The 10,437-nt window shown below is 31.3% G+C and overlaps 2 long non-coding RNA genes across 2 annotated transcripts in view; both read right to left on the minus strand.

The window, feature by feature from the left end:
- The window catches only part of LOC143075489 (uncharacterized), a 391,914-nt gene that overhangs the window by 341,159 nt on the left and 40,318 nt on the right, over nucleotides 1–10,437 (minus strand). The window lies entirely within an intron of this gene.
- On the minus strand, nucleotides 4,600–10,408 carry LOC143075488 (uncharacterized). The gene is made up of 2 exons (XR_012978329.1): nucleotides 10,279–10,408; nucleotides 4,600–5,081 (listed from the first exon to the last, which is right to left on the minus strand). It is a non-coding gene; the product is annotated as an uncharacterized LOC143075488 (long non-coding RNA).

Raw genomic sequence — 10,437 nt, forward strand, 5'->3', positions numbered from 1 at the left:
TAACATAAAAAATGTGGTGAACACTGTTAAATAACCCGCTACGCGCGTTATTCAGTGTGCACCAATTTTTTTATGTTATTTCTTCATAGACAGAAAAAATATTACAGTCATTCCTTAAATATTATATTTCTCGGCATGAAGTCCTAACATACTTGCTCATGTTTATTCACTCTCTATGGTATATCAGTTAAAATGTATAGAATTCCCCATGTAAATTGCATTATCGTTCCCCTCTACTTCTATGATAAAAGCATTCAATTAAACTTAATAAATGTTAGGTCTGTTTTATAAAAAGACAAGAAAGGTGTGTCCAGCTTAACACCTTACTTTTATTTTGCTAATAATACATTACTGTACATGAGCACATTTTTCAGATGCAGAACATTCCCATACTATGATAATGAATTATATGTGGGTACATTTCAGCAAAAAGGTTCGGCTAGTGTATTGTACGAACTTATTGATCAGAAAATTAATAGGAAGTTTAATTTTCAGGTGTGGATTTGTGTATACCTTACTTGAAATAAAAGTAAAAAAAAAACGATGTGTAATTCGGTCTTTTTTCCGCTTTACCGTCAAGTAGTAGTGTGTAGGGACTTATATGTCGATCTTGTATTACAGCAAAACGTATTATGAATTATACATTCAGTTTGTTCTTTCTGGGTTAGAAAAAATCAGGACTTGTCAAATCGACAGCTTTATGTTTTTTGGCATGATTGAATCCTTGTAATCTGTGGAGATTATGAATAGCTGTCATTAATATTCGTTGTAATTTGAATATTGTAAAATGCTTGATTAAAAGACATAATTGCACACTGTTTAATATGCGGGTTTTATTGTTATGATAAAAATTAATTATAACCGAAATCATATAAATTCAAATTCTGAAATATCAACAGTTCTTATGCCGTGTATGAGTCATGTAATCGATGGGTCGATTACGGACAAGACATGAAGGATGGACGGACAAATTGTCAAAACTACCGAATCTAATACTCTGCGTAGTAATTTGTACAAATTGGATTAATAAAGTATCCAAACTCACTCGATTGTTAAGAATTGATGTCATAAGTCAATATCACAATGATGTATTGGCTTAGAAAACGTCATTTCCATTTATGTAATCATCTGGGATCTAAAAGCTCGTCTAAATGAGCATAAACGGTATCATTCATTTCTGGTGATCTTCTATTAGGTTTCTAACATTTCTAAATTGCTACTTGCTTAAAAATGCCAATACACAATTATATAATTAGATAGATCGACGTGGTTTGTACCGTTTCATCATGACTTGTTGCACAGAAGTTTGATAGATGGTAAATCAATATCATAGAGGTAGGGGTGAAACCAATTTGCACAAATATCACATGAAACAGACAGCTACTAAATATTGATGTTTTCTCTCTGAGGAGTTGAGTACAATGATTGATATCTAAAACATATAGTAGGGATGTATGACTAATACTTTCCCTAAGCATTTATTTCATATCAATGTCTGGAAAGAAACTTTACTTCTTTTCGTACTTTGTCTGACAAAACTAAGATATGTTCCTAACCGAACTGGTTAATGCTTTTGTGTGATTTTTCTTATCTGGTCATTTTGCAATTTTAACAACTTTTAGTTTTCATCGACGATACTATCATATGGTTTGGCTAGCTTTTTTATAACTTTCAAAAACTGCAGATAGTTTGATAATGAGTATCAAATGCTGCATACAAGTGCAAAAGTCATTATATATATTGGTGTTATAACTTTATGTTTCTATTTATTTATGTAAGTATATGTTTTTAGCTTCGTATCATGCAGAAAACTATAGTTTCATATAAACACAACAGCTAAAGTTTCTTAAATTTCAGACAGATGAATAATCACGCACATCGAATCAGGCAGGCAAATAACCACAGAAATGTACACAATAAATAAAATTATTTTATGGAAGCATCTGTTAATTGTATTTAAATATATTTGCAGGTTCACGCATTTTTTTTTTAACATTAACCATATAAAAAAACAGGGAAATATAATGTTAATGAGAGTTGAAAAGTCACGCATACTTTTAACATCTGAATTGCACTGCCGCATTAATAGAAACATCCGAATGAAGTACAACACAATAAAAATTGCGTTTTTTAAAGTTATCATTAACATATCATTCGTCATAAATTTTTTAGCATCGAGATATTTTAGAAAAATAGAACAATCAAAACATTTTTTTTTAAAGCCATGAGTCTGTAATTCAGTGTTTGGCGCTTGTTGCTGTGTTTAGCATATTTATTTAGTTCATTATTTAGTACACAAATCAGGCCGTAAGTCTTCTCTTTTAACTTGTTTTACTTTTTTGCGGGGCCTTTTATGGCGGACTATGCAGTATGGATTTTATTCATTGTTGAAGGCCGTACAAAGACCTATATAGTTGTTAATTTATGTAGCATTTGGTCTCGTACGGAGAGTTGTCTCATTGGCAATCATACCACAAACCTCGTTATTTTTATTTTTAAAGAAGTCTGAAAATCCAAACTGCATTATTTGTAAAGGAAGACTAGTCTGCACCCAAAAGAATACGCCATAAATTCAAGTATTTATTACTTCGGAACTGACACATTCAAAGCATTGTATCTAAGATTATTATCCAATTTGCAAAACATTTTGGTAAAGCTTTTAGGCAGTTAATGTTAAGGATGTATTCTTCTGACTTTTCAGTCTCGTTCAGTCTCGTTCAGTCTCTTTGAAATCTCGTTCTTGAATTATTTCCAAAACATGTAATACAAGTAGAAAATATCAATGAATTTTAAAAATATTATAATCAAACATAACTCTGTGAAAAAATTGTGGATTTACAATGAACGGTTTTGGAGTAATCCAGTTTTCAAATTTTTCGACCAATCAAGTCAGTATTTTTAGCCAAAATTTTGAGAAAATGGGTGAGGGATACAAAAAGTGATTTTACAAGAATCATGTACATCCCATATCATTTTGGTCTTTTCAAATTTCTTAAATATGTATTTTTGCAATCATTTTTTACCAAAAAGTTGAAATAATATGCATTTTGTTTTTAGTACTGAGAAAAATCACAAAAATAAAAAATTGACTGCATGGTAAATTTTACACAAAAAAGCGTCAAAATATGATAAAACTTTCTTATATTAACACCTACCTATAGTTTTTTTAAGTAAAATTTATTCAGATTGGTCCACTTCATCTTTAGAGAAAGTATGACAAAAAGTTTAATTGTGGAACTGTGATTTTTTTCACAATAATAGCCCCAAAATAGGTAAAAATCAATGAAAAATGGGAAAATCATCAAATTTGGGCAATTTCAAAGGTCTGTAGCAAAAAAAGAAGTGCACCACCATATGATTATTTCTTCGCCAATTATTTTGTTACAGTCTTATAAACCCAAAAATCAAGTTAAAAAAAAAGTTTAATTCTAGAAATTTTTGGCTCCTGAGAGGTGTACATCCTTAAATGTCTATCCAGTACAAATGTATTTCAATGTTTGAAAAAAATAGAAAGTAGAAAAAAAGAAGAAAAAAATCATGAAAGTTAAATCAAAGACAACTTTAGGATGTTTATGTAGGAATCGACACGACTATTTTTAATCTAGACTACAGTGTTTCTTTTAATAATAGTATATATTTTATTTGGGGAACTTATAGTGTTGATGACAGACCGTTGAAAGTCTGTTCAAATCACACGTATCTTTTCAGACCTGTAGAATTACTTCGGATATTTGTATCGTTGGGTAACTGTCTAATTGACATATACCCTACAGTTCTCTTTTAAATACTCGATGTTAGTAGAAACAAAATCAAACTGCACCTATATAGACTCTATATATGATGTGTTCAAGAAAATCATTCTTTTGAGGTGTAACAAACTATTTTCTTCTGACATTTACACTGATCAATTCTGTTGCACAGATTGAATCGGTTATTGATGTCTCTGTAGTTTTTGACAGTCTTCTAAGAAACAAGACGCCAGTTCGGCATAACTTGTGTATCATATAACAGCATTTGAATATGGAAAGTTTTAAAATGTCAGACTCCATTTAAGTATTGGATAGAAGACAAATGTGTATAGGGAAAACTATTATTGATTATGCTAATCAGCATCAATAAATTAATAATCTCTAAGACCTCCTCTTTGGTTTGTCATTCAGGCATTTATAAGCAAGAATATCCCTGGGTCAATCAATTTGAAGATATAACTTCATTGTGATTTTAGTCTTTGAACAAATCATTCTTAATATAAGAATTTTGTAAACTATTGTTAAAATAACCTTATGAATATGAGTGCTCTAATTCATAGTTCATAATATTTATAGGGGCCTCTTTCAAAATTTAGACTTCCGCAAGACTTCGTCAGACATCATTTCAACAAATAATGTTAGTTATTTGTTTCTACGTATATTATAGAAATTGATGTTTTATACCGCAAAAACCATCAAGATAATATGTATAAATTCAGCATTGCGCGTCATTTTCCTTCTCGTGTTTTTATCATTAGTTCATTCTCTTTCATATATTGCGGGTTATTTTATGTGTTATTTATTAGTTAATAAAACGTTTGAACAATACTTATTAATAACGAAACTCATATGAAACAAATAAACTTGTAATTATAAAAGGCAAGAGTAGGAAAGTAAAACCACGAAACTTTCTTTCGGAAGAAGATTAGCAGCGCCAAAGACCTTTTTATACAATTCTGACAAATTCTGACAGTTCATAATCCGTTTTGAAACATCTTCTCAAGGAAAAATAAAGTTGTTCAGTTATAAATTCCATCTGCCTTTTGGCTGATATTTCATATACGAGTCTGGACTGATAATGGATAGGAGACGGTAAGCATGCAATTTCAAAGCATACTTCCTGTATACTTATTAATGTGTTCTCTCCTAGGTCATTTTTCTCTTTTTTGTTTCTCAGAAGGACCAATCTTGATTTTGCTGTAAGTTGTCATCTCTTGTGTAATGTCCATCTTTGAATATCTCAAGCGAAGACCAAGACGAAGAACACTTTCATTATGAGAGTCTTTCTGATATTTCATAAGGTTTAAGCTTCACGTATTGCCACCAAATATTCTTTAAAATTATAAGAAATAATAGTTAGCAAAGCTATAAAATTTATTTTTCAAAAATATATATATACGGGACAAAACATTTATTCGTTAATCCTGACCCCCTACAAATAAAGTTGTATTGCATGTACGACCAGAAAGCCTATAAAAACAGATACTCATCCGAAAAAAAGTATTGCTCGGTTTCTAATTTGTTTTTCATACAATCTAGACGTGACTGCGTATTTATACATCCCTCACACGAAGACGACCTGTCTCTTGTGGCAGCATGCATGTATCTGTGTTGAAGGGGAAAATCTGTATACATTTTCTAACGATCTTATGGATTTGAAGTTGGCTAATATAACTTTTAAAAATGCCCAGATTTGCTTCCTCAAGTACTCAAAAACAGGACAATTAATTCTGACTTATTCCCATGTATTTGTATCACATACAATGTCGGCATTTGTGGAATTTGGATATGAAATACTACACTAAGTGTAATCTATAATTATATATGCTTAAAAGGTAAACACTTTTACATATATCTGTCAATTTAAAGTGTTATTCATTCGTAAACACAGCTGTTGAACACATTTTTGTAAAAAAATATCAACTTTTATGCAGATTTTTTTTAAATTTTCCATTGAAAGTTCAATGATGAAGATCAATCCAGGAAATCGCCTCGGACACACGACACTTATAATATGAGGTGTCATATATAAGATGTGGTATGAATGCCAAAGAGACAACTCTCCGTCCAAGCAAGAAGGTCATATAACCTCCTTGATCCAAGAGACAATAAATGTAAAAAGTAAACTATTATAGGTCAAAGTATGGCCTTCAACCGAGACTGGCAGAACCTTTGCCCACAGCAAACGTCACTATAAATGGTCCCAAAATTACTAGTGTAAAACAATTTAAGCAGGAAAACCAACAGTATAATCTATAAAAAAAAAAACGAGAAACGAGAAACACTCACTCACTTACGGACCTCATCATGTTTAATGTAAACAAATCAATCGTTTTATTAAATATTCAGAAAGGTTGCCTTGATTTGAACTGTAGACATGAAACTGCATGTAGCGCACGAAATGCTAGGTTTAATGACATTCGTAATCTTCTTATAATTATTAGCTGCATCCCATTACATAGACCACCGACACCCTCAGTGTTTGCTCGGGTTCATGTTGATCAGTCATAAGTTTCCTGGTTTAAAGTTATTTCTATTCTACAGTGTTTGTATTTTCGTCGTTTTATTTTTGACCATGATTTCTTCTACTTATCTTTCTGTGTAGTCATTTCTATTTGTTTCTTTTTGTTATCATTTTTACTACGATTTTCTACAGTTTTTGATATATCTATTGTTAAATACAAATAACGTACAAATATTTCGTCGATTCCTATTCTTTTATTTCAAGTTTATCGTTGTATTTCTGTATGTTAATAAGTCTGAACAGCTTATATGTGCCTGTCCCAAGTCAGGAGCCTGTAATTCAGTGGTAGTCGTTTGTGTATGTGTTACATATTTGTTTAACGTTCGTTTTCTCGTTTGAATTGTTTTTCATTGTCATTTCGGGGCAATTTACAGCTGACTGTACGGTATGGGCTATGCTCATTATTGAAGGCCGTACAGGGACCCACAGTTGTCAATTTCTGTGTCATTTTGGTCTCTTGTGGAGAATTGTCTCATTGGCAATCATATCACATCTTTTTTTTATAATTATATACTTACAAAGCTGAAATAGTATCCACTAAACGTGGTGCTAAAATGTTTATGCAGTTCAAATAACAATTAACACTCACAGCAATTGTACTATAGAGGTAAATTCAGTAAAAGTCTCCCATTGACTTTAATGCTAATCTATGTATGGAAATAAATTTATACCTGATTTACCTTTAGAAATTAGAAACTTTCATATATCATTCATTAAAGTACAAATGTAGCCCTATCTTTTGCAACAATAAAAACATAGGGTCATGCGGCATTTTTGGGCATTCACATGGCCTTGTTTACAAACAATGTAGATTCGCACTGAATTCCTATACTGACCCCCATTACTTTTCAACCCTATAGGGAAAAAAATAGTACATTCAGCATTTAATTTTATTTTTTTTCAACTCTAGTTTTGATCCATCTACCAAAAAATGTTTATTACAAACATTATCTACCAACCAGAAGAGCACATGACTTCAGTTTTGTACAGAAAGCTCTCCGCCTAAATGGGCGGTCCCTGACGACGTCTATTTATTTACTGAATTTACCCCTATAGTATTAATATCAGAAATACCAGTATTCTTAGGTGATCATACACAGATAACTCTGTCGACCAAGAATCATAAAAAGGGGGATAATGCAAAAAAAATAGTGAAGAAAATTTAACTGGTGAAGGCGAACCCAAGTTTGCCATTATGTGTCAAAAATAATAATTTTTGTTGTGTTTTAATTGTTAAAAGGAAAACTTAAACAGGAACTTGTTTTTTCCTGAAATTTAGTGAAATTTTAACTTTAAAGTTCAGAGTTATACCTTCGTTCCAAATAGTCTTCACCTAACAATACTTCACAAAATGTCACATGCGCTTCCCATTGACATAGAAAGTACTTATCCGCTGTAAATCTAGCCTAATTTCTGATGGTCTTGTTAACAAAAGGAAGCGGAGACCTAAGTTAAGCCTAATGTTAACCTGAGCCATGTATATATAATTACCAGTGTTTTGACCTGTCGTACCACAAAGTTCTAATAATAAGTTTATATAAAGGAAATAATTAACTAAGACTTAAAGGGTTCATTGGATGTCAAGCAGTGTAGGAATGTGGTACGGTGCTCTCTAGGATGCTCTCAGCTACTTCATCTTAAGTTTACATCCTTTATAGGCCATTTCCTAACGTTTTCAGGTGAACGCAATTCGCATGCTGACCAAACGGTTGTTTATTTTTCTGAATCATAAAACAGGTGACTTAAAAAAAATCCGATGATGAGCCGACAACAAACTTTGAACAGGTTACTGTCCGAAAGTGAAGGGGATGAGGGAAAAACAAACAAAAAAGAATTCACAAACCGATAAATTAATTGGTGACTTCTTAACACAAACCATGTAGTATCGATACACTGTGTATTACATCAATGCACTGAGCAGAGATACTGACACAAGCCATAAATAATAAAATCACATTTGAAACCACTATTTGATGGATACTAATTTCAATACTGAGTTTACATGTCATATATTAAACTATAAGTATAAAGATTTTAAATATTGGGAAATTTCTTTTTCCGACGACTTATTTTCTTTGGACTTTTAAATTATCTTTTTCCGTGGCCTTTTTTACACATTCGTTTTAGTCAATAGTACAAGTAGCAGGATAAAAAAAAGTTCGTTTAATTTAAACAGTTTTATTACATTGAAACTTTGAATTAACTTCTCATATTTGAAAATTGAATACAAGCAAGTAGCTTTATAAGCGCCGGCAGCTGTATCCTGTTTCATATTGATGCAAAATTTTATATAGTGTTTCAAAGCTTTAGCTAGGAAGTCTATTAAGGCTAAAGCAAAGTTTACAACTCGTGCTATTTCTTTAAATAGACAACGAACTCGCGACGAATTCAAGCGTTTCTCGTATTTTTCTTTGTCGCAAAAATATTGATGAAAAGATAAAAGGCATTTTTAATTATTTATAATATTTTAACCGTTAAAACAGTTACACTCCAGTGATTCTTGTCTCTCGTACAAGATGTTGTATTGTCACCATATGGCTTTTTATGTGATGATTAACATGTCCATTTTATCGATTAATAACTGTTTTAAAATTATGAAAATTACAGAAAAAAGAAATTATATTCTGATTCCCTGATTTTTAATGGCCGTTTACAATGAAAACGAAGCGTCCGACCGGAGTACAAATAAAATATATTTTTGTAATACAAGGTGTTGAATGTCTAATGACTATTCAAGGTGTATAAATTCGCACCTGGTTTTTTTATGAAGTATGAATCAGTAAATATAGAATAACAACATATGATATGGATACAGATGTTATTTTTATTGACAAATATTTAAATAAGAAAATGATGTGGTATGTTTTACTTACATACAAGTCATATTACAAAATAAGAACCATGTTGTCCTTTTTACATGAATACACAAAAAGTACGAGATGTAGAGTAAAAATAACAAGTGTATTATTTTGTCTTTTATGTTTATTTTATACTTTTAAATTAACTGATGCGACGTACGTTCAATAGCCTTTTTGTTCATGTTTAAATTCAAATTAAAACTTTATTGTCAGATAAATCAACTTATACGATTTGTGACCTCAAAAGTTTGTGACTAAACCGTATATCTGATTTTCCAATAAAAATAAATGGAAGTAATTCAGGTATTCATTTTAAATAAGCATTTACTGACCTCAACGGGGTTGTAAGAGGAAGATGTAAACGCATTTTGGTACTTTTCGAGTTTCACCCGTAATCAAAAGACCGCACACGACAGTTTATTGGTACTTTATAAAGGTAAATACTGTATATAGGTAACGATGTTTAATTTGTGGTTGAGAAACAATCCCGTTTAAATGGCTTTGGGGAAGAAAATAGAGTTAATCATCGGAAATAAATTATAGGTGTGTTAAAATTATGTAAAAGTATCTAACAGTCGATCTGAATAAAGATGAACTAGTAATTTGATTATGCCGAATTGGATAAGCATCACCAGTAACTAAGGAAACGAAAGTCCAAATAGTAATATAATTATTATTGAATTGCTTCAATAAAAATTCTTTCAGATATTTATCTATTACGAAAAGAACAATTGAGATCTATCATAATCGATTTCATTTTGTTATTAAACGTTACAATGTATGTACCGTGCAGCAGACGACTATAGCTATTTATCGTCTGTTGTTCGCGTGGCAGTTTCTGTTGAAGATGTTGTGTTTTGATTACAATGAATGACTCATGCTACGTCAGACGATGGCATTAAAAGAAGATTAAAAAAATATTTGATGTGTGAATTAACTTGTACATGTGCTTTTTAGTGTAACTGTTGTGTGTGCATGGAGTATTTTATATATTAATCTATACTCTTTCAAAAATCAATTTCTGTACAGGATAAAAACGGCGCGTCAGTTTCCGGATAATGTTGACTAGTATGGTTCTTGTGTAAACAAACAAAAGATGACACTGAGGAGTGATGACACTATTTAATAAACAAAACAATATACTTACTTCGAATTAACATCTGTGTGAAAGGGGGCTGACTCCGGAAACCTTCTTTATTGTTCTTCCTCTGACAATAAACTTATCAGAGTGTGGTACAGGAAATAATGTTTTCTCATTGGTTAATTATTAATACAAGCATAACATAACTACAGATGTGTATAGAGC

Source organism: Mytilus galloprovincialis, chromosome 5, assembly GCF_965363235.1.
Source record: "Mytilus galloprovincialis chromosome 5, xbMytGall1.hap1.1, whole genome shotgun sequence".
NCBI lineage: Eukaryota > Metazoa > Mollusca > Bivalvia > Mytilida > Mytilidae > Mytilus > Mytilus galloprovincialis.